Source organism: Falco rusticolus, chromosome 11 (genome assembly GCF_015220075.1).
Source record: "Falco rusticolus isolate bFalRus1 chromosome 11, bFalRus1.pri, whole genome shotgun sequence".
Taxonomy (NCBI): Eukaryota; Metazoa; Chordata; class Aves; order Falconiformes; family Falconidae; genus Falco; species Falco rusticolus.
Window position 1 is genome coordinate 23686766 of NC_051197.1, and position 26101 is coordinate 23712866.

General features: G+C 41.0%; 1 protein-coding gene and 1 long non-coding RNA gene across 6 annotated transcripts in view; one reads left to right on the forward strand and one right to left on the reverse strand.

The window, feature by feature from the left end:
* The window catches only part of NTNG1 (netrin G1), a 158779-nt gene that overhangs the window by 36184 nt on the left and 96494 nt on the right, over positions 1-26101 (forward strand). The window lies entirely within an intron of this gene.
* LOC119155302 lies at positions 16945-25103 on the reverse strand. The gene is made up of 4 exons (XR_005106677.1): positions 24770-25103; positions 21843-21922; positions 19893-19974; positions 16945-18982 (listed from the first exon to the last, which is right to left on the reverse strand). It is a non-coding gene; the product is annotated as an uncharacterized LOC119155302 (long non-coding RNA).

The following is a 26101-nucleotide window of genomic DNA, read 5'->3' on the forward strand; positions in this document are numbered from 1 at the left end:
CTCCCCCACCACTTCAGCCTGAGGTCTCTTGATTTGCCTTAACCCGCAGCTGACGGTGGTCAGCTAAGCTGATGAGTTTTCATGGAAGCGAGCAGCCAGTCTAGTCTGCCAGCTCTGCTGTGGGTCTCTGACCTCTTGGGGGGGCCGTGACTTGCATCCCTCCAGCCAGAGTCACTGGGGAGTAGATGTCAAAGCCCTTCATGATCTGGAAGTGTTATCGCGTCTGGCTCCAGCAGCTCTTCATGTCTGTTGGTTTTGGATGGGTGCATTTATCTAAACAAAGCTCCTTCTCTAGTGGTTTTTTTTTTTTTTTTTCCGGTTGTTTGTTTGCTTGCTTGCCTGTTGTTTTGCCATTTACAGAGAGAGGGATCGAATTCTTTCAGCATCAGTTCTCCTGTGTATCCAATACTAGTTATAAACAGACTAACCACGGAATCGTAGACTCATGCTTTCTCATACCAAGTTCTCACCCTCACTTGTTGTTTTATCTTGGCCTTGTGGCAACATCCCAGCTGGCCCTCTCAGACATGCCCACGTGGAGCCATGAGATCTTTTGGTTCCTTTCCCCAGTTCCTTCAGCAGCTGTGTTGATTTAGATCCATATGCAGCCTTAAATTGCCGCAAGCTGTAGCCCTGCCTGTCCCACCATGGAAGAATATAGTGTTTCACTAGCTGCAGAAACAACTCCCCATCTTTCTTTTGGACATCTTGCTAACCACTGTCAAAATTGCTTTGTGCCCCAGTCTCCTGCCAAGTCTCTTTCACATTCAGGTGATGACTTACACTGTTTATCCTTCAAGAGGACCAAAGGCTAGCCAACAAGTCCTTGTTTTCTGCAACACTGTAAGCTTCCTGAGGCAACCTGTGATGTCTGTTTTATGCACTTGCAATTTATTCCTTCTTCTGGACCACTCATACTGGCAGAAACTCTTGTGCATCCAGGCTGCCGAACCCACAGCAGCCAGTCCTCGGAAGATGTAGCAAAGATGCAGCCATGCACCACAGGCACCACACACACACACACGGGTCAGGTCAGGTGGGGCCTGAGACATACAATGGCTGTCGGAGACATTCTGAGGAGCACCCTTCTTGTGGCACCTGGGTGACCTCCAGTTGTACACCCAACACTGCAGCCAGGCAGTTCTGTGCTTTAAATAAAGCACAAACTTAAATTTCTAAGGAATACAGTAAAAAAACCCTCTCGCTCTAAGACAAAATGGTCGTGTTTCTTCTCTACCTGCTTGGTCTTCTCCTGTTTTTCCTCATAAAATGGAAGTTTTTAATGGAGGCAGCAGCCGTCTGTGCTCCCAGGGAGGCCCGGCCTCGCTGCCGGGGGAGGCTGGGCTGTGTGACAGCTGTGCCGGCCTCGCTGTGCCCTTCTCTGCTGGGGACGGGCAACACAGGAGATGTCTCCTTCCTGATTTGCACGACTTCTACCTAAAATGGATTTTTGCCGTAAAGGATTCCTGGCTTTTTTTGGTATACAGTATACAGGCACAGCTATTTTAGGACTGCATTCTTAGATATTTCAGAAATCACACTTTGGTCTGTGAGCTTCTGATGAAGTTCATTAGTTAACAGCCTAGAAATATGACTTGAGGGGTTTATATATTCAGTTTTATTAAAGCCATCGGTATTTGGGCAACTCAGGATTACTGTGATTGGAAGTTAAAAAATACAATGATCCTTTGTGTCTAGCACATGTTATGCTGGAGAATATTTAAATCAATAATAATGTTATCAGAGCTGGAAATCAAATGCAAAATAATTCCATGGGCTTCCCGTGTATAATGACATTTGCTCTTTTGATGAATTGCTAATGTATTCTTGGATAGAAGAGCTGGCAGCCCAGCCAGCTCCACTGTATAAATGGCAGAGTGGGGAGAGCGGGATTGTACTTATGACTATTTTCTGCTAACAAACCATGCACCTTTCAACACATTATCTCTCTGCTATGAGTTATACAGGTTCCAAAAAAGCAGCATCTAAATAAACTTTAAGACCAGTCTTTTAAGAAAGTAATGTTTCCTTTAAGGAAATTTTAGCTGCTTGTGTTTGTTTTGAAGTGACAATATCAAATTGAAACATTATCTTTTTAAAAAGGAAAAAATTGTTTCAGCTGTGGTGTCTGCCCAATCCTCCCAGCAATTCCCATGACTCTAACTGTAAAGCACTTTTTTCTCTGTGTTCATTTCTCTCGTGTTCGTTTCTGACACCCCACACAAGAAAAGCGGACTGTCTAACCAGTGGGCAAACCTGTACTGGCAGCAGTGAAATTAGCTATATCCAAAGTACCACCCTATGTCTAGATTATGGAGGGGGGGGGGGGAATGGAGGAAAAAAATCCTGTACTTTTCCATTTTGTACGGGTAGTAATTTGGGGGTTTTATCTTTAGCAGTAATTGACTAAATCTCACTCAAATAACCAAGCACAGATAAATCTGGGAGGTGTTTTACTTACTTGTTCAGTAATGTCACCATAAGGACCAAAAAAAAAAGTCTACTGAATTTGAATTTTATTACCATGAATGATAAATTTTATCAGCATTTAAAGAGAATGCTAGCTTTGTGATTTTTTTCTAAGCATACTGCCATGCTATGATTTCTTTTCGTAGTAGATTCATAAAGATTTTAAAAGCATGAAGTATTTCTGATTCCCTAAGAACTCTGGCTTTTCTGGAAAATGGCAGCTATAAGGCTATACAGAAAACTTTATATTAGTCTGAGCTCTACCAGTTTTTAGCAGATGCATCTTTTTATCTCAAGATTGGGAAAGAATATTATTTCTTAATTTACTATGCTCATCATCTTAATTAAAATGATCAAATTCTCTACATTATATTTTATACACATGGACATATAGCTATGTTTAATAGGCATGGTATGGAAAGATTTGAAACCTTACTAGCCCTTTTCCAAAATCAAATACTTTTCACCATATTTACTTACTGGTTCTTCTTCTTGAGCTTTCCATTTAGACCTACTTACCTACCAGATATTACAGTAATAAGACTGCAGTTGCTTAAAGAAATCAAGACAAAGAATGAAATAATGCATTTCAAAAACAGAAACATACTTTCTGGCTTTGTGCATTTTCAAATAAATATGAATTTTCTAATTAATACATTTTATTCCTTGTGAGTGATTGAATAACTGTGATGAAAAAGATAACAGAAACCTCACCAGGCTGAATATAATCCCTACAGAGCGAAGCTAGCAAGTCACAAGATGATAGGTTCAGGTAATACCTTGCTTTTCATTAATCAAAGTTAAGATTTCCTGAGACTTCTGATTTTAACCTCACGACTGAATTGCAGCCTCATTGGGTCTCTGGAAATTTCTTTTTTTTTCCTGTTCTTGCTGGATTGCAAACTGCTTTCAGCAAACCGCGTAGTATTTCCCTGTCTCCCCGTCACCAGTGCCTCTGGTGGGTTTTTCATAGATGCTTTATGGCTCTGTCTCTGCAGCGCTAAATGGATCTGTACAATGTCTGACATAATAACACTTCACTCTCAACTGAGACTTCCCAGCAGAAAACCAGAAATTGTGAATAAGAGTAACCAGTATTAGGTATGGAAATTGCATCCATTTGAGAGAAAAGTGGTGATCCAGGCTACGCTGAAATGAAAGACAGTGTTCCCAGGGGACTGGAGATCTCTTTTCGTGTATGGCGGAACATTAAATAGAATACTCTCGCCTGTGTTCATCTGTGTATTAAGAGGGTAAAACACACCAGGTGTAGGACAAAGGGCTTTAACTGAATCCTTTGATACGCAGCGTACCTACATCTTACTAGAACTTCTTTCTCAAATGATCTTAGCACCAAAAGGGTATAGGAACAGCCCCTTAATGCCCCAAGGATAACAGGGGCTTCAAACGGGGTGGTGGGGTTGCAGCTGCTTTGCTGGGTGAAGGCAGGCTCTGGTGGTGTCTTCTCCTGAGGTTAGGTCGCTTGGGAGAGGAAGGCAGAGAATGCTTTTTGGAGCTGATGCTCCACCAAGATGCATGCTCGCTAAATCCCTGTTGTGGAGGTTCATAGTGTTCCACCACTCACAAAGAATGTTTTTACTTTTGTTGTTGATGCTCTGTACCTGTAGTATTTAGGTATTTTCCAAGTCTGACTCTTCAGGTTTTGGTGCCATTGTATGACTATTACCTGCAGTCCAAGACACTCTACATGAATTCAGCTCTGTTTATCCTTTGGCGTTTCTGTTAACTGCCACCAAATTCCACAAACCATGCTTAAAAATCAACTGTGTGATAGACAGTTTCCAAAAATATCTCTCAAAAGGTGTGATAGGCTGTCAAGAGAGGAACAACAAGCTCAGGTCTTCTTCATAACTGTTGGAGTCTTTAACTTGACCAGCAAGCAGAAAAGCCAGGTGGCAGTGCCCTAGCAAGCCCACTGTGCCAGCTGCCTGGCCAGTGATACAGACAGCCAGTTCACCTTCCATTCATTTCTTTTCTACACAGGAGCTATGGGGACACATGGCAGTCAGGCAGTTCCTTCTCTTGCTTCCCTGCTTTCTCCGTTGCTCCGGAGCCCGGCACGCACAGGATTACGCTCTTCACTTATGTAAATTGCCAAGCCCAAAATATCCCAAGTTGTGTGTCCCCATTAAAGACTGCAGTACACTCTACTGCCGCTCTCCTGCCACAGAACGACAGCCAATTTATTCCCTAACACAGCAAGTGCAATTTTTATGAGGGCGGTGGATTATGTAAGATAATTTTTCACTGACAAATTCTTTTTCCGTTTCCCCCATTGATTCTTTGTTTCAAAGGACCCATTGTCTCTCCCATTTTCTATACTATTTCCCAAAAGGTCATATTACTGTTTCTGGAACTTTTTGAGGAAAAAATAAAACTGCAGTTCTTTTTTTTCAGATCTGAAAAAAGTGTTTTCACAGCTGTTGGTGAGAAGGTTAAGAGTGTGCCAGCAGCCCCAATGATTAGCACAGGCTGCTTCTGTGTGCCTGTTTGTGGAGAGCTTGTCCGCCATCCTGCACATTTCTCCAGTTCTCATTGCGGAGCCTGGCAGAATCCAGGAAAACTTTATCTGTGAGAAAAGCAGCTTGGTGTCAGAATGTTTTTTCTGATAAGATTCAGTCTGGTTCACCACTGGTGCTGATCGAGCTTTAGGTGGCTAGTAAATAATAGACACATTTGCACTGCATGTGTTAGCTGCTGCCATGCATGTAAGGAAAGCAGTCTTGCTGGCTTTTGGCTTTTTGTAATGAAATATTTCTCAAAAACAACTTTTCTAGAAGAAAAGCTTTGTTATTCTCCATTTCAGGTGTCTACAAATTATGTAAGCCATTCGTTGAAAAAGTTAGCTATATACCTGAGAGTTTAGGTTATCAACAAGTCTATGATACACACTTGCATTGACATGTTCAGAGCATTAAGCTGCCTTAGATATCATTTTATCTCTGAACAGAGGCATTTGGAAATAAAGGTGGGGGGGAGTGGCCCCACTCACTGTGCCCCTGCCACCTGGGGCTCTTGTGCTGGGGTTAAGGACAAGCTGTGGGGACAGGGAAAGGCTGTGGGGACAGGGACAAGCTGTGGGGCCAGGCTCCTCCTGCCCTGCCGGTGGGACAGGATCTTGCACCAGTGCAAATGTCCCCCAGGCCCCACCAAATCCACTGGTGACTGTACCACAGGAGGTTTAACCTATTTTGGAGCAGTCACTTAAACCACACAGGCAACATTTCTTTCTCACCGTGTCTGACATGGGTGCCTTTGCTGAACATCTCTTCACCGACCATCAGTGTCATTCTCCATGGCAGGTTTTGCAAGATTTAAACATGAAACCAAGCCCTGGTGTAAAGCGCGCGCTCTCCTGAGAGGGAGATGAAGAAGCTGCCAACTGTTCAGTGCCAACTGCTGTGGGCATCAAGCAGCTCACTGTGTCTTCCCCAGAAATGCAGCCATGCACGTAAAATACCCAGCCATTCTCACTGGAGACGGTATCAGTCATACATTAGATATTAATCTTTCATTCCCGCCTATTACTAATTGATAGCCGAGGTCTTTAGCATGCAGCATATCCCATTGTACATCATAGCTGTAACTAAGTTGAAAATACAAAGATTCCTTAAAGCTAAAGATTTGAATGAAGAGACTCTGAAGGACTAAGGTTTACACAACATTGCCTTCTGTACAGTAATTACTGTTGTCCAGCTGTTCAGGTCCATGCTCTGCTCTGGTTTGCACAAGTTAAATCCAGACTAACATGATTGGCTTTAGCAGAGTTAGTCCTGCTGTCTTGTTCTTGATCAGCATTTCTATTTTTCAGAAACTGCTCATGGTCCCAGTGATCCAGGCCCCACCATGGTAAGGGTTATTAAAGCCTTTAGACAAAATTTAGCTTCAGGAAGGGCAGAGAGATGGGAGAGCGGGGGGATGACGTGGAGTGAGCTTTGTGCTTCCTCTCCTTCCTTCTGCACCTTGCACCTTGCCCAGGACCCATACTGGAGCTCTCCCTTGATACCAAGTCTAGGGAAAGCAAGCCATTCTTCAGAGGGGAAGAGTATTAGTGTGGTTTCTCACTAATACCCCTTAATTAATAAACAATATCTGAGAAAATGCAGAAAGAAAAATCTGGACTATTTGAATATCTCTTCCAGCTAAATTGAGCTGCGGAGCAGACTGCATGCCCAAAGGAAGCTCGAAAGCTTTCTTCTAGTTTTATTGCCACATTTCTTACCTTTCTCTCTAAAAACCCTGCAGAAAATTCACTTCAAATGTTGATCCATCTGAACTTTAAGTTGACACCTGCATGAACTTGTTACCTGAAGTTTTGGGTCAGCTTCCTGGCTGCTGAATATACTTTAACGTTTTTAATCTTTTATTTTTCTCACCTTTTTGCTCTTGCCAGATTTCAGCAGTTTTGAAATAGCATATGGGGGGGGGGGGGGAGAAGAAAAGAAAACAGCAATTTTTTCTGTTATCAATCAAGAGAAAACAGAAAAGGAAAGGAAATTAAAAAAAAAAAAAAAGAGAAAAAGAAACTTGAGCAAAAGAGCAAGCACTATTATTTTTAGAACAGGCAGCTGCCTCTGACAGTTCACCTAAGGTAGTGTTCTGTTTCTCCATTGGGCTCAAATTAATTCCTCTCAAGACTTTTGTATTGATCCTCTTTCTTTTCAGAGTTCCTGACCTTCCTCCTTTCCTGTCCCAGCCCAGCTGGTATGCTTTCATACGGCTTGGCTGGCTACTCAGCACTTGCATTTTACATTTCAGCAGGGATACCCTTAACATACTTAACCCACTCATTTATACCGCAGCAACTGAACTGGCTAGAGACGGTCTGTAGAGCTAGGGTTTTTTTGTTTGTTTTATTTTGGTGTTTTGTTTTTTTTTTTTAATAGAAGATGTTACCTACTGAAATAAAAAGGTTGATTTCACTGCAAGTATGAAAATCTCACAAGTAAAAGTCATGGTCTATCTAGTGTAGTGCTGCCATTCCTCTCTTTTGTGTATCTGACTTTTTCTTTTCTTTTTACCCTCCCCCAAGAAAAAAAAAATATCAGTGTTTTGTGTCATTTTAACAACTTATATGCTAAATACAGAAATAATTGTAAGTGTAAATTTTCTTTCAAGTAAAATCTTAGAATTTAAAAATTTTGAGTTTGAGCCCAGACTTTGAAATCTCAAACTTCTTCATGAGCTACGATCTCTTGTCCTCTTCAAAGCATGGCTGGAAACTGCTTGACCCCCCTTTCATAGTCTGTTCCTACTCACTCTCTACAAGGGACGCTGCACATCCTGTGCCTTGCTGTCCTCATCACCATCTGAGAGCCCATCTGCCTGCCTTATGCCTGCGAGCGCAGAGGAGAAGATCCCGGAGGCTATCTGAGGACAGCGCGGCTGCTGGGGTCCCTGGAGCAGCAGGACCTGGATGTGAACTGTGCCCGTGGGACTCAGGAGGCAGAATGAGCCCTTGCTGGTACCAGCAGATAAGAGCAGCCACAAAGGAATCCAAAGGAACTGGCCATGCATTGTGAGACAGGGAGGGCAGAGGGAGCGAGGAGGCTTGCTTTCTAAAAATGGCATTTTCTGTGGAATGGAGGACAAAACAAACTGAATTTGGGAGTTGCTGATTCCTTCTTTGGCAAAGGGAAAGAACGTGTAGGCCACAGTAGAAATGGCAATGGGTGTTCTTTCAGCGGCTGAGAAATTAGGAACACTTTTATTTTGCTTTCACACTATATGTAGAAGGAAAACATACATGTGCATTGAAGCATGGTGGAGGAAGTGAAAACAAGAACTGTCTGTGGAGACACCACACAGAAGAGCAGAAAATAATTATTGATGAGGAAAAATCTTCAATAAAATATATGTTAAGTTTTATTAGTTGTGCTGGGGTCTTTCTTGAACCACTGTTAGCACATTCCTGTCTTGTATTCCACTCCTTCCTCTAGCCCTATTACTTTTCTGATTTCCCCCCCTTCTTTTTACATTGCTCCTCATCCTTTTCCTTTGTAAGTGAGGTTATTATTAACAACCTATTTTCTTCTTGACATGTAACTGTTCAACGGTTACCTGTCAGAATTTTCCATCCTTTGGCCAGCCCTACCTTTTCATGTACCTGATATAATGTGCATAATGCATAGTTAAATCTAAGTGATGGATCTAATGACTCGTAGACAATTTCAGTGTCATTTGAGAAAAATGTCATGATGAGCGCTTCTTAACAATCCCTAGAGAGCATCTGTGCAATCTCAACTAGTTTGAGCTGCCACTAGGGAAAAGACAAGGAATTCCTCTTTTTTCCCTCCCCCATGATTTTGAAATGACAGCCAAGTTAAATAAATAAACAGTATGAAGTAAATTCCATCCTTAAATATATTTGATACTGAAAGTCAGTAAGTTACCTGTATTTGTCCAAGGAGGAGCTTGTTTTCGGCCACATTTCCTTAGGCATTTCCAACATTAATTTTAGTAGTTAGGATCTGTAAAAAGAAAAGCTGTGTAAAAGAAAAGATTCTTAGAAGTGTGACTGGAAGATAGGTGCATGATTTTATTCCTTAGGGAAAACACTTTTGCTCGTATATTTTAAAAACACCTCTGCAGTGCTGCAATATCAATGTTACCGTGCCCGGCTGCCTCCAGCCTGCCTGCTGGGGAGTGAAACCTTCCTGCCTGCTTTTATTGCCCAACATGAATGCAGAGTGAATGAGACTTTCAAAATTCACTTTATGAAATTTTTAAGCGTTACTTACTAATTCAGGGAAGGAAATGTATTGTCCCAAAAGATTTGCATTAGCTATCTTCAACTGGACTAAATGAGTAAAATGGCATTTGGCAGACTTATACTAGCATACGAGGATCAGCCTGTGGTTTTCAAAATTACATGTCCAACTAATTAATAGAGGAGAGCTAAGTTTACACTGCCTACATTGAGCCTGTGCCCAAACACTTCTCTTTCTCTGCCACTTAATGTTCACAGACCGCGATTGCTTGTGTGAGGCTTTGTGGTTAGAGAGCTGGGTTTGCTGGGTGCTTTGTGTTAGGTTTGGTGGCTTGGTTATTTTTGTAGTTTCTGAGTGTATATATCCTTTTTGTTCTGCTTTGACATTGACACTGTGTTTTGCTTTAGTCTGAACACGTAGGAACAAACAACCTGATCTGCATAAAACATTTGTGTCACCTTTCCCTCCTGAAATTAGTATTCTTCAAAACAAACCAATATGTTTATATTGCATGTAACATCCTCACTGTGACAGCCAAAAACCGAGTACAATAGGCACACCATTTGAAGCTGATTATATTAATTGCTATTCAGGTCATAGCTGAGATTAATTATTGTGTTTGTGTAGGATGTTCGTTAAGAGGTTTCCTGATTGCTGTTCAGACGATTGATTACTTGTTACATTTACTTTGTGGTTTCTGTGGGGAAAACATCTTTTATGCATTATCTTTATGCAAACATACTCAGGCCAGGCAGGGCCACTGAGAAGTGAGGATACCTACAGCTGCCACACTGAGAAGCCACGACATACGTCTGCGTTAATACCAAACTAGAAAATAGAAGATGCAAAAACCAGACATTACTTTAAAGCGCCTGAGTCTAGAGATAGTAACATAGCCTTAGGCACTGATGTACCTCTCATAATTACAGTAGGGGAAAAGAAATTAAAAAGCCTACAGAAAAATGCCAGTTGGCAGATCAGTGTAGATGAGGCAGTTTACAAAAGAGCCCACCTGAAGCCTTGCTGTACCCGTTACGTAGTTTGCAATGCCTTGAATCTCATCATTTGACAACAGCATGACCCAGGCTTTGCAGGCACACACAGTGAATTGCTTGATGTTTCTCCTAGAAATTGGCTGGTTTGAGGCAGAAGTGGGAATATGAAGCTTCCTGTGCAAATAAGGCATAATGTTCCAGTTAGTATCTGGAAGATTTTATGGGTATTTTTAGGCACATTAGCTTTAAAGAAAATCAAGAATATATTCAAGTATACGTCATATTTGGGGGGCATCCTTGGACGTGGTGAAGGATAAAGGCAAATGTGAACTGTCAGATTTTCTTTTATCTCCTGTAGCCCTCTTGAAATACGTTATTTAACCAGATGGCCACTCTGTCCGTCTTTACTGACCTGTCCATTTTTTTTGTCCGAACAACAAAGAGGTGATCATAAATAGCTGTTTACAACAAAAGTGTGAGGTACTGAAAAGAAGGCAAAAGAATGTAAACCAAATAAATCATAGCAGTCATAGCTGATTTATATGTTTTTTAAAGATTGCTTTCCAATCTAGTGCTTAAATAATAGTAAGAGTAAGGTATAAGACCATGTATAACTTTACAACAGACATGAAGTTTGTCTTTGTGCATTTGTATAATTCATTTTCTTGCTTTACTTCTTACAGCGGTGTCAATAAAGCAGGAAAAAATTTGAAATGTTTACTTTAAAATTCAAAATAATCACTAGAGCCTGATAAAAGATCTTACCAAGCATTCAGGATGATTGTATCACCAACAGGAGCTTTGTTTCCTGAAGAGTTTTCCTAGTGGAGCTAGTAGCAGCTCTAGTCAGAAAGGGTTTAGAGGTCCCGAGTATATGAGGACCCTTTTCTTTTTAGTAGCTAGGCTGAGATTAACTGTCAAGTAGAGGGTATTAGGTGTGATGATGACAAATATGACATAGTAGCTCCAAACAATTAACATAAATTAGTTTTGACCTGCCACTAAACCTTTGCACCCAGCAAACAAAATTCTGTGCGATACCTGTCTTAACGCAATTAGTGCACCCACTCAGCGGTCCGTCCATTAAGTGAATTGGTATTAAACTGTGAGATCTCTCCCTCATTTGAATAAATATTTTAGAGGAACCAGGTAGACTTATTTATCAAACTCTGTAGGAGGCTTACCTGCTAGAGTTGCCTCATGCTGGAGAAATACAGTATCAGTGAACCAGACCACCAGTTTATTTTTCAGTGGAGATGTATAAATTTTCCTTAGTACATTTGCTGTATCTCATACTTTTCCTTCTCTGTATTCTCATGCATTTAGATTTAAAAATGGCATGTTAAGTAAAATCACTTAACTTTGCAAGCCATAAAAATAAATTATGGTCAAGTTCCATTAACAGCCCACCGCTGGTTCACAAACATACGCTCCTTTTAAGAGCATGTTTAGACTTTTGGGGAAAAGACAGGAGGAAAAAGAGGACTTACAAAGTTGCACTTGTGGCTGTTCTGCATGAGAAGTTCTTGTCCTGGTTTTTACCCCTTGTTTTGTCATTTAGCATAACATCCACATGGAGGAATGAGAGGAAATTAGACAGCAGGGAAAATGACTTAATGGTAATTCACTTTTTCACTTTTTTCTAATCTAGCACTTTTCCATCCCATCTTCTTTACCCACCTCGAGACAGCGACCTTTCATTTTCTTATGCTTTTCTTCTGCGTGCAAAATTCCTCGTTGTAGATAGTCTGCTGCCTTCAGATCAGACACTCGACTCTTTGCCTCATGCACAGCAAAATGAAGGTGTGATTTTATGTGTATGAATGTAGTTACGCTATTTGGACTGTGTTAGCACATATTAAAAAAAAAGGTAGGAACGAGGAGCCAAGACCTCTGGGAACTCGTAAGTAGTGTGTGATCCTGTTACCCTACACTTCCAGTGCTAATGCTACCAACACAGGATAGAGTCGTGCTGGCATAGATGGGCATTTTTGTGTTGTAGTTACTCCCCGATTTTGCCATGTGAGCATATCCACTGTGCTGGGACTAAGGATGGGTGACATGCTGTGTGTTTTGTTGCTGTTATAATGGTTACCCTTCTGAGGGTGTTAGCAACCGGAATAAAGAAACGGGGACCATGACTAAAATAGTGACTATGGGCATGATGGGTCAGAAGCAGAGTTATGAGGAGAGATTGGCACAAGTACTTTTTGCTATAATATCATGTTCTAGGAAAAGGAAAGGAACCGTAGCCAAATACCTGAGAAACCCAGGAAGAGGGCTTAAATGGCAAAGGGGGGAAAAGGTACTTTTTAGTCAGAACCTTGCCTGGAAAGATGCTTGGCCCCATTGATAAGTAAACTGCCTCTGGGTGGGTCGCTCATAATTCCTGGCGAGTGGGACCTTCTACATACTCATCACAAATTAGCAGAGCTGCATTAACAGCAGACCTTCCCTATCAGCTGTTTTCAAGAGGAACCAGCAGGACTACCAGTATGCCTTACCATTTATGAAAGACAGACCTGGCTGTGGCTTTCTGGCTTTTATATTCAGGGAAATGACTTGAAGATTAAAGAAAAAAAGTAACAAGAAGTTACCTTTTTTAAACTTCAATTGTTTATTGCCTTTTTTTTTTCTGACGACCTCAGTTCTTCACACTCCTCCTTCCCTGTTTCATACCATTATCACCTCTCTATTTCAGTTTTATCCAGTGTTGCCGACAGTTGTCACTGACTTGTTTCAGAATTTAGTCCTAGTCTTTTTTTTTTTTTTTTCCCCCCTCCCAAGTTTCTTTCTTTTCAGACTACTTCTTTGACCAAGGACACATCCCAAAGCCTACCTGTAGAAGTACAGGAGTAAGGACTGCTGTGCCTTAGAGCTGGATTTTTGTAAGCAGCCACTCCCTCGATGCTCTGGTTACCAATCTCATTTATACGGCGTTGTATGTGGTTCACACAGTCAGCTCTCAGATACAGCTGCAGTGACTTCAGGGAGGCTCCTTTGGGGAGCAAAGGCTCTCAGCTGTGACAAAAGAATTCACATTTTCTGGCCAGAAGGTTTGCAATAGCATGTGTCAGTAAATGCTTCTTCCCATGAAAAGCATTGCCTTGAATGCTGCCCCTCTGCCCCTATAACTGCCCGTTTCTGAAGCAGTTAAGCATTCAGTGGCACTTTCACAAGTAAAAATCCCAATAATGGTACCAGCATCAATTGTGATTGGTCAGGGAAACAAAATGTAATTTAGTTTACACATATCTGAGTATCAAAATCTTCAGCTTCTGAAGTCTTAATGCATTTTTCAGAGGAAATTGTTTTCAGTTAAAGACACTGCAGGAAAACCTAATACATGTTTGAGGATTTAATTTCCTTGGGGGTTTTGTGTACTGCAGCTTTAACGAAGTCACAAAAGTTATTCCCACTTTATCCTGACTTTTTAATCCTGACAGATTTCCCCTAACACTTCATTAATGATGGGAATATAAGCAATATAGTCCAGATTTTAACTAGATTTTCACAGCACTAAAAAGTAAATTATATTTTTCCAGAGATTTTATTCAGCCTTCGTGGTACCACCCAGGAGGCTAAAGGTGATCTCCCCTCAAGCTCTGGAGTAGCTTAGGGATGTAGCACAGAATCTACTTTGTATGTAATGATTTCTGCATTAAGTCAGGTAAAAGCAGGGAAAACAGAAGTTTCGTCTAAAACTGGAAAAGCAACTATACCGAAAGAAGTCCTTACAAGTACTTTGTCTATCTTGGATCACTGCAAAAATTAAGTAAGCCTTCTCCAGCCCTTCTTACTTGTCTATCCTACTAAATATTCAAAACCCCAAATAAGTCCCTCATCCAGCCTTCTCACCATTGACTTGACTTATACTACAGCTGTCCTTTAAACAAGTATTTTAAAAATACGAAGCATGAGAGCACCTACAGAGACTGCAGTCTGGGGTGCTGCTTTTATGGATGAAAGGTATATTTTGATACAAGACCACTCTCATATTTAATTATCGTTCTTGGTATTTCACCAGTTCAGCAAAGTTTCATTTCCAAAGTCTAGCATACGCATGCATCGTTACCGCCTGTTCCACTAACACCATACAGGCGGCGTGCTGCAGCCTGCTCTCAAAGCAGCCGTTCTATTTGCAGAACTTAGTCTATTTGTAATTTCATTAAACTCACTTGGTGAATTATTTTAAATGTTACACTTGATAATTGGTGGGGTTTAAAAAAATATGGATATAAGGAGTAATTAATTTTACATTAAGTGAAGTCCAGTAATAAAATAATCCCAAACAATAAAACACAGTGGGAGAGAAGTCCTCATCTGAGATGACTGGAGCGGTACATTGCTTGTCACAGTAATGTCACTCTTTAAACCTTTACAATTGTTTGTCATTAAGAGAAATATTTTACTCACAGTATCTCCTATTGAACATAGTGTGTCCCTTTTTTTCTCTACTATTTCTTGTGGGATAATTGTGTTTTATAGACTCTTGCTGCTGTTTATATAATTGAGTGTCTCAGAGTAAGTCTGCTTCAATTTAAATCCATGCAAAGATTCATGCAGTCTTTAGCAGGAGTTGAGGGACACGTGAAGGACCTGTCCATCCCAAATGCCAGCCTAACAGCACCAAACACATACAGGGCTTAACCTTCTTATTCTTTGCGCTGCTTCCTGAAGTTTTCCTATTCCTGAGTAAATCAGGAGTATAGGCTGTGGCTGTTCTGCGTCCTCTTCTCCAAGGCACAACAAGAAGCAAACACCTGAGCTTTGCTAAGACCAGTGCATGACAGCATGTCATTGTAACAGTGACAAATGAGCAGCTGGCCATCACCAAAATAATGAAACTGACAATGAGATGTATCAAAATGCTGTCAAGATGGGGAATGCCTCCAGGCAGAGGTTGTCTTCTTCCCTGTGTGGACAATGCCCCTCAGCAGGCTGTGGGCTCAAACCACTCTGTGACATGCTGCTGCTATACCAATGTGTAAACAAGCAGCAGTAATTAATACATTCAGCAGCCCAGCAGAAAGCTTTTTTTTTTCCCCTCTTTTTTTTTTCTGTTTAGCTTAGGCCATTATATTAATCTTGTTAATGAAACTGAACATTTTACACAGACCTATGGTATTCAACACAGTTGTGCCTCTTGGACCACAAGGTAAGCTGAGAATACACTGGCTGTCTCTTCGGCTGGGAATGGGAATGAATAGCAGGATGAGAAACACTTGGGTGTAGAATCCGTCATTGACAATATAATGTGCTTTTTAATGGCAAATGTTGGCTATCCAGTACAACATCACAATTCGAGCACCATTACTACATAACTTATCCTAAATCCTTCTGCAGAATGACAAACTTCATTATTGTGCATAAGCTAGTCAAAATCTCAGCAAATCTGCCTTCCATCCTGTTTCTGTCTTGTAGTTACACCAGCCCATGCCTGACTGCCCTGCTAGTCTAGACTCAGCTAACAGAGCCAGGCATTTGTAGGTGGTATTAAAAAAAAAGTAAAAAATCCCATTCATGATGGTGACTGACAAATATCAAGCATCTTAAATGAAGGTGCCCTGAAGGACTTACATCCTGCGGTGTAATTTAATGAAGTTATCAAAGTGATAGCAATTATATCATCTATGACAGCTATTGTATTATGAAGCATTTCTTTAATTAACAAAAGGTAAGGCAAGCGCTGCTATGAAACATGCTTGCCTTACACTCAGAGATACACAATTACTCTTTAGATTTACTCTAGTCAGACATTTGTTTTACGGCCTTTTTACCTGCCTTCAGGTGGGGCTGTGGCCTTTGCTCCCCAGGCCTGCAAGCTCCCCACAGCCCCAGGGTGCCGCAAGGTTCCCGTCATCAGCCCTGTCCCATCTCCGAGCTCCAGGAGCAGAGCAGTGACATTGGGTTTTCTCACTCAGAAACTAGTGCAAGTCACTTTCCTCCACTGACATTGCGGGAGAATGGCTGATGGCAAAGCAGGCCAGCTTCAGAGAAGCGTGATGTATAGGGAGCTAAAAAATGCTGGGAAGTGACAGGATCAACTGGGGCCTTTTAAGTACTGGGATACCTCCCAGAGCTTTTATTCAATTGCTATTCAGGTTTTATTCAGTTTGAGCATCTGTTGGTTTCAGTGCATTCTTGACTAGGAATTAAATTAATAGAATCTCAGGATAGGATTTGCCTCATTGAGAGGAACTTCAGAGCATTTCAATAAAACCATAAAGTCCTAATAAAATCTTTTCTGTGGCATAAGGTTATTTTATAACATAATAAATATTTAAATATCCCTTCAGATATACAACATAGAGTTTAAAATGCTTTTCTTACGTGCTTGCAGATTAAAAAAAATAAAGTTTCTATTTTTGAGCATCATATCCAAAATCTTGGCATCAGCCAAGTTCCTAGTCATCCACATGTATACAAGCAGTTTCTCCAGGTTTGGGGAGTACAGACCCTACAAGAAAATCCTAAGTCAGAGTCAAAGCTGTTTGCAAACTTCTACGTATCCATATATATTGTAATTCTAAGTTTCCACCTCTTACATCTGCGAAATAATGTTTACAAAAATAAGTCTAGAAAAGCAATCTAAGATACTGGAACTTTAAAAAGAAAGTTTACTGGGCTTAATGTCAAGTAGAGAAGTTGTTTTTATAATATAAACCTAGACAGTACTGTGTTCCAAAATATATACAAATAAGCAAAGAGATACAGATAGTCAGAAATGTTTGCAAGGAAGCAAGAGGTAGACAGCAGATTTTTTTTTTTAAATAGCTTCTATGGCAAAACCAAGTACCTCTCAGCTTGTTTATCAAATAAATTATACTAATACATTATTTAAAATAACCTTAGTATGTCACTATGAGTTATTAAAATCAAAGCTAATGTAGCAGGCTTGCTTGCTTTCTTATGTACATTTTAATTGTTGGCCAATGTTTTGAATTTCCAGTGCCCATGTAAAGAATTATTTAACCAATTATTCAAATTCACAAAAATAATCTCAAAACCATTTAAAATTATTTAGAGCCCTATGTTGACTTAAGTTATCAGCTAAAATTTGGAGTTATTTTCCATTGATTTCACTGCAGGACTTTCAGTAAATACCCAATCAAAATTTAGAAGACATGAAATTTAATAAATCTATGGGCATAAATCTTTTCAAGTTCCTTTTCCTTTGGTTTTTTTATTAATATTTTTGCATTACCATATCACAGCCATGTTGAACAGGGTGATTTTGTAAGCTGTCTAAAGACATTGTTATAAGCAAAGCAATGCCACTTCTTATCCTTAAAACACTTTATTAGGGGCCAAAAATACTCAGATTGAATATGCAAAATGTTTTAATATAAAAAATGTAAATGCTGCATATCTTTAAAGAAAGAGGCACATGGTTTGGTTTGTAGCATAGTATAGCCCTAAATTCTGTGTTGGAGGAAAGAATATCTCACCTTCTCTCGGGTCTTTTATTTTTGTACCCTTACAAATAGTGACTCATTTTATAAACAGGTATTTCTCATTCTAATAAGTGCACTTCATATAGCTCCTTTAGTACAAATGGCGACCTAGAACTCCCTTTAAGGATAAAGGCTGAACAACACTAGGTTGTTTAAATTACAGAGGAACCGTAGGAACACATGGGGACGTTATCTATCATTGTGGCAAGGCAACTGCAAGCCGTTCTGGCTTCGGGTGCTGCCTTACCCAGCCACAGAGCATCTTACCTCAAGCACAGCCAAGTGATAAGGAGGTGATGTCGCCATCGTACCCCTCACTGAGGCAGCTGGAGATGGAGCTGGGCTGTCCCGGTATGCTCCTGCCCCTGAACATCCCTGACCTCTGGGCTGCACAGCCAGGATACTGGTGGCTGGTGCAAGATTTTGATCTGCCCTGTACCACTACAAGAAACAGAATCTGTTGGAAAGTAGTCCTCCAGTCAGCCATCAAGTCATTAAACAGCATTTTTGCTCAAAAATGGTTGAACAGCTAGACAGGCTGGGATAAGAAAAAGTAATTTTTCAGATTTCAAACGGCAGCAGTTAATTGCATTACTTTATCCAAGGTGTTTCTCTTTATCACATCTTCTGTAAGACAAGCCTGTGATAGGTAGAACTGATAGTGAACATAATATGCTGTAATTTACAGCTTCCCAGGGTGGTACGGCGGAAAGGAACATACTTAGAGCCTCTCTTATCAACTTACTGTATAATAGATTGGAATGTATTAGGGTAAAAGGAATCCTTGTCGTTAAACTTTACCTTCAGGCATCCCAGCAGGCAATTGCAGAAAGACTGTTTTTTCCGCTATAGAAAACTTACATTCAGTCTCTCCTTGCGAAAAACTTCCCCACCTAATGCTTACCAAAAGTCAAACATTTTTTAGTGTATATTCATTCTACAGTTTTCATGAGTTACAGCTGTCTCATCCTGGCATATACACCCAGGCTTAACCTCAGAAGAGTGTTAACAGTACAGATAACAAATTGGCAGCACAATATCCATGTAAGCAAAAGCATCGGTGCCGAGCAGTGCTACACAGCGCAGGCTGCCCTGCTCTTACTAACGGGGTTGCCTGAGCTATCCCAGTTGATGTGCTGGTAGCTGTTCCTTGTAACAGAGGAGGCAAGCTGAGTTCAGAGTGGAAGCCGTACCGCAGCAGTCTTGCCACAGCTCTGTGGTGAAGGAAGCCTCTTCATCGCCGGGTGGGAGTAACTCTACAATCAGCTCAGTAAGCAAGCTTGGCTCCGCTCAGGGGAGTTGCTCATGTGCTACACATCTGATGCGTTAACTGAAATATTACACACATTATCATAAGCCTTTCTTGCACTTAGAGGTGCAATATTTTATTTCAGGTAGAAAACACTCATTCAGACTCAGGAAGTATTCCGTGTCATTTGGGACAGTAACTAAGGCCATGAAGTATTTTTGGGGACTGGTTTTATCCCCGATTCCCATTGCTCTGAGTCTCCCACCCAAGGCAGCAGTGCCCAAGGGGCAGCAGTAGGGATCCTGCAGGCATTATGCCCCCTGCTCTGCAGGGGACAGGAGAGCAGCTGCTCTCCTTCCCACTGCCCTGCCACCCAGCCAGTTTGGATTCTCTATATTTCAACATGCTGTGATGAAATAAATTTTGAAAATGAAAGGTTGTTAGGAGTCAGTGGAATCACGTACCATACCGAACTATAAATTTGCAGGTAATAGTCATAGTACAAATTAGCGTAGGAAGTTATTGTGTATTTTTTCAGAGCCGTGCAGTTATTTGTTTTTAATTATGGATATAGGTAATAAAGGAAAAAACATGACAATTTCTGGCACAGAACTAAACAAATTACTAGTTTTTCACAAAGTTTGCAGCCCTTCCTGAAAAGATACTGTATGGTTTTTTGATTGAATTACTTACATTGATGGAGTATCATAATGTGGATTTGATGAGTGTCTTTGTTCTCTTTCAAAGCACTATGTGCTATAATCTGAATGTGCAGACATCACACAATTCATTGTGAATACTAATAGGACATCCCTTCGCTGTAGATTAAAATCCAACATTTGATTTTGTTTCTGGAACAATTCCACACTATGTAGGTATACACTGTGATTCATTAAAAATATTTATTTTCTCACCCTGACAAACACAAATGAAGGGAAAACAATGTAGCACACCTTTTAAGAGAAATGAGGTGAAATTGGATTTCACTTACAATTGTCATTTTTGTTTATGTTCCTTTTCATTCATCTTTAAGTGGTTCACATACACGGAAGGGTCCTCTGAGCCTGGGAATTCTGTAGCAAAAAATGATCAAACACAACAGAAATGAGTGCAGATTCCATGGCAATAGTAAGTTTATATATATATATATATTAAAACCAGTGTTTCTCCATAACATCACCAATTCTAATTGTCATGTTTGACACCCAGTGTTAATCCATCGGCTCTAAAGTTTATTAAAAATGGCAGTAGGCACATTGCTAATACAGGAACAGGTCAGAACTTGTCAAAACCAATACTGACGTTAAGAATCAGAAATAAAATTATGGTTATTGTAGGAATATAATTTTGTATGAAATCCACGGGCACAGAATCAATAACACAGGAGGAGGACAAACAGTGCCTACAGATGCAAACAGTCCCAGAAGTACAGCTGAGATATCCCCAATACAAAGAATTTCTTTTGTCACTTCAGTCCCTTTTATTTGTTGTCTGGCTCCGCAGTTTCTTTTCTCTATGGCATTAGCCATGTAATTAATTAAAAAAAAAAAAAAAACTCTTTGAAAAAAAGGCCTGTGGGGCAAAGGAAAAGGGTGTGTTCCAGGCTTAGCTTGGTCTGAGCACTAATTACTTCACCTCTTTGTCTGATCACCCCCAGCTGTAACTCTGTGGGCAGCTGAACACACCTGCTTGTAAATCATCTGGAGATTTACAGCTTACAAAGTAATAAGCAAAATGCTACATAAACATGCAATATTGCATAAACATGGATTGATAAAGTTTTCTTATAGCTTGAAGTGACAGTTTTGCTATCCTTATTCATAGCAAGTACATTACATTGCTACATCCTATGACATGGGTAGCCTGTTGAAACTGGTGTGATAATACGCCAAATAAGGGACTATCATAGCTGGGGAAGACAACCTGCCTTGGCTTAGCAAAGCTGTCTACAATGATAACACAGTAAAAGATTGTTCAGATTTAGGGAATTAACTGTTTATTGAATTGCACTCAGTGTTTGTCTCATTCTGATGATTAATAAAACATCAACTTACTATTTTGGTAAGGCTCTCAATAATATACACATTAATTTCTGTAGGCTGTATAGGTATTTGATTAGAGCATCTGTCCTAAAATTAGTTCCTTTTGGAAAAAATAAAGCAAAATTTGAGATACTATTTTTCCAACTATTTTTTGCATCACATTGGACAAAAGTTATTGAACTACTCCTTAGGAATCCTCTCTAGTAGTCTTAAAAGTCTCCCACAGAGGAAGCAGGAATCACCCCAGGAAAACTATTAAAGGCAACAGTGGTTTGTCACAGGCAACCATTAATAAATACCACAGAGGATTTGGTATCCTTCTGCTCATTGTCTTACTCTGCTTCATACTCGGTATCCCACAGATATCATGCAGAATGACTGTCTGTTGTAGCTGCACATTTAGGCAAGCAGGTAGTATCTTTTTAAGTTGGTGGAAATTATAAGCAGGGAATAAATGGTAAAACCTTTTTCCTGAGGGTGAATACTTAAACAAGGACTCTTTGTCTTTACAAAGGCAGTTAGGTTTGGGGTTTGGTTTTGTTATTTCCCCTTTTAACTTCCTAGTACAAGAGTTATGTGTTTTGGTGCATGAAAAAAAGTTTTGTATAAACTTTGTGTCCATCAGAGTAGCTTGATACAGTGCATTTTGGTATCTCAGTCTTCATCGTGATAGCTCCGAATGCTGGCAGACTAAAAGCGAAACCTACAATCACAATGAGATAACATAACCTTCAATCAAACTCAGCTGTACTTCCCTGGTATAGCATATTCTACAGTTCTACTCATAGGAAAGAATAGCATTTTCAGATGAAGCAAAGAAAAAAATCTGAAGCATGCTACCATGTATATGTATCTAGGAAAAAAAATACTGCCTGTAGAAAAAAAATATTTCTTCGTACCTGAGTTTAGATTGTAGAGATTGCAACAGAAATACCCTCAGTGCTGACCCCAGTAGCATTTGCAGGTGCTGTGTTTACATCTGTAGGAAAGGAAATAATCTGAATGTCTTGTCCTAAATCCTGCTGCCCTTCGTAAGAATAAAATCATTGGGGTGACAAATGCCTTGAGGTGACATATGTAGCGAAAGTCATTTTGTTGGGACAGAACTGGTTGGGCCCACATCCAGTACACATTTACACCCCCAGAATATTTTTTTTTTACAGCATAAACACTTGCACATACAAGTAGCTATTTGTATACGTAAATGACCTTTTAACAGATAAGCGTGAGCATGACAGCACAGGCATAATTTAGCTCTTTGTTCACAATTTAGAGTGCATTTTCATGTTGCCCTTAAGCCAATCTGCACCGCTTGGCTTCCCCAGCTGTTGCATCCCTTCGGGCAGTATCAGCACTTGAGTCAGTGGAAAACTAAGACAGGGAAAACATACTTGCTTTCCAGACACATCAGCTCTGTCATCCAGCTCACCACACAGCAACATAATTGCTAGGTACAGAGGTGGGATCTCCCAAGTTTGCAGGGAATTTGTCCTTAGAGAAGCTGCCAGCTCAGAGACCACCTGCTCCCCAGTAGGAGTGTGGGGGCAGGGGTGTTGCTCTGTGCAAGCAGCACACTGCTAGGTTGCAGGCTAAGGCTTGCTTGAGGCACGGCTGAGCCCACAGCAAAGGTGCAGCTCTGAAGGAAAGGGATTTTCCATTAGATCCACTGGAAGTTGCTGGACTGGAAAACTGACACAATGGGATTTCTTAAGTTTTTTCTAAATGTTTCAAGGCCCCCCTCCAAACCCAGAAGAGTTACATTTGTGCTGTTTTAAAGAGTAGCCTCATTCTAATTTAGTGTAAAATTAGCTTTAGTGATTGGAAGCCCTTGATCTGTTTTGCTGTGCTCAGAGGAAAAGGTAGCAAGCAAGCAGGTGCAAAGCCCCAGCAGGACAGGAACCCTGCGTGCATCTGCATACGTGCAGCCTTACACCCACCCTTACAAACATGCCCATTTGCAACTATATAATACTGCTCTGTGACCGTATATTGAGCTTCCCTGAACCTGAAAATTCCCAAATTAAGTACAAATTACAAAGCCTATTACTTATAGCGTTGTTCAGTCAGCCAAGCCCAGCAAGTAGCTTGAGTTATTGCATGTACCACATGTGTAAGTGCTGAGGTTGTTTTTACATACTCCTAGTGAGACATTAGCATTTTGGACTTCCACTACCTAGGTGGAACCTGCACAGAGGTTAAGTGGATGTCATCTTAAAAGTGTTTTTTCTTCATACTATTTGCTTTTTAGTGACTGCATGTACCAGTGTGGGCTTCTCTTATTACTCTACATTTAAATACAGTAGGAATAAACAAAAAACTCTTCGCTTGTTTAGTAATAGTTTGTTATTTTACACTGTCCATTTTTGAATGTGCTTATATGAAATACTTTACAATGTCAAGTCAAATACAGCCATCTTCAGTTCTACTCTGAATATTTAGACACTGTAGGATAGCTGTGCTATTAAAAAGCTGTAACTGTTTGGTCGACAGTCAGGTAATTCTTGAAGCAATATTAATGGAACTATAGTGTTTTAGAAACCTTCCAGATTAAAAAAATACTATGGCTAAGAGAAAAAAAAGAATAGAGGGTTTTGTGCATCTTTCTCAATAAGGAAACAGTGTATGCAACATTATCATTAAACTATTGAAGTGGCAATTTGATGACAGGAAGGTTTAGTCCAGATGTATTAAGGACAGAAGATTTTTAAACTGCAGCATAAGCCCATCCTGTTACTTCCAAAATGTTTACCACATTAAGATCTAGCTAACCAGTAACAGCCTTGTGAAAAACAGTTTTCACTGTACCTCCCTTTAAAATACAAACCAAAAAATCACAATAATGCTGTCCTTTAGTGGAGAGATCCAGACCCATCTAGTTTTCATTTAAGTCATTACAAAACTAGATTCATTTTTCGATACCCTTAGAACATTTAGTTGTCATTCTACGCTGCTTATTTCTAGCCTCACATGAGAGTTTGTATGCGCATGACTGCGACTGGTTTTTGGGGCTGCAATGAATGGTCTACCCGAAGAGCTGTCCAAGAAAGACACGTTTACTGGAACTAGCATGAGATAGGGTTCTGAACACTGTTGTAGCTCATCCATTAAACACCACATGGGTGCTCTCTTCTGCTTACATCACTTGGTCGACAACAGAAATCAGGTTGGAATTCTTGGCCTATCTGAAGGTACTCAATTTCCAAGACTTGTGGCATCAATACTTTGCATGAGCCTCCAGAGATACTACTCAACAGCTGCCCACCAGGAGGGCAAGCAAACCTTTATTGTAGGGGTAGGGGCCACGGGGGTAGAAGATGGAGCTTCCTTGGACACCAGTTAGAAAGCTCCAAGAGCAACCTTTTGCAGAAGCCACAACCATCATGTCCTACCTGCCTCCACCACTGTGGCAAGGCACATTTCTTCAGTTTGTCTGCAGGCAGGAAAAATGGGACTAGTTACATTTACTTACTTTTTCAGTTGTGTGATCTGTTAGAACAAAGCCTCCTGCCACTCCCACACATCCCACCCCTTGCGAGGCAGCACCAGCCAAATGCAGCTCACACCTACCACCCTGCCCATCCCGGGGAGGGGGGGGGGGGCTGCTGGCCCACCCCCGGCAGCATACTGCCGGAGCCCACCCAGACTGCAGTGTTCCAATTTGCTCACACCATCAGTCTTCCTGAAATTTATCCAACAAAAAATTTCCATGCTCCCATGATTTCACATCCCACAATCTGATTTCATACTCACATACTCAGCTAATCTAAACCTACTCTACTGTCGCCTAGGGCCAGATGTGGAGCTTTGCATTTCTGTTGTGTCTTACCTCCTCGCTCGCTGCATATCCCTCAGTGAGCACCAAAGAGCAACAGGAGCAGAGTCACGCAACACAAGGGCACAGGACCACCCCAGCACCAGCCGCGACCTCACCGGTGGGCACCATCCCACATGACCTGAGCACAACCAGGAGACACAAACCGTCCATCAACCGCCCCACACACAGCAAGCAGGCAAAGCAGGGTCATCGAGGAAGCCGCAGCAGGAGACAAAACAAAAGAAAACTGAACCCAACTCAAGAAAACGAGGCAGATGAAAGCCCCAGCCTGAGCTTAAATAGGGCCTGGCCAGGGACCCAGGTGGGGCTGGTCAGGGTTGTTAAAGCACTCCCCACTCTCACACGTTTCTCAGACATTTTGCTATCCATACATTTCCCTTGTGGACTGAAAGTCTGGCCGCAATAATTTATAACCACAGTAAAAAAGAAAAGAAAATAAAAGGTAGTTTTTCAGTGTTTCCAGCACCCTGATTCCCCCTGTCACCACCAAGGTGATTTGATTTCTCAGTTTTTTGATGCTCTCATGTTCCCTCTGTGATCACCACAATAATTGAGACCATCTGTCTGTGATAACAGACCAACCTGCCTTTGTGCTGGCTTTCCCTTGCCCCGGGATGACACCTTTCAGCTGTAGTGTTTTAGACCTCTCCTTTCTCTACCCCATCAGTGGCTTCCACACTGAATTCATGGATAGTCCAAAATAATCAGAAAGTGAGCAAGATGAGATCTGTATCAGACCACAAAACATGAGGTAGAGACACCGAGGTGGTTGTTATTGACAGTAGAAGCTATTCCTGGTTGAGGAGACCCCCTGTAGCTCCTGCGTGCCTTCCTTGCCAGAGGTCCTGCAGGGCAGCAGGATGGCCAGAAAAGCAACTTGGACAAAAATGTGCTGACGTGAGCTGAGCATTACGCTGGAGATTGATACCCTCTGCTGCCTTGTCCAAGGAGTGCTTTCATGGATGGGCTGACCTAAGTGCATTTGCCAAATGCACCGATGCATTTGGTGCTGGAAATATTATTTTTTTTTCCTATTATACATTTTCAGTTCACAGTGTTGGAGAGAGGCATGATCTAATAATCTGAGAGCTACTCTGAGTGCCCAGAATGCCTTCACATGATCTACCAAAAGGCTTTGGAAGAAACAGGACAATATAATCAGGGATTACAGAGTTCATCACGCAAAAGCATTTCTCTCTAATTCTGCATCTGTATGTAAATTTGGGATAGTATCCCATATCTCATGGAGGTGTTGTCGTGAAGATTAATTAGCAAGGTCTGTGTTCCATGAGGCTATGTTCCAGGCCTTTAAAGGCTTAAATA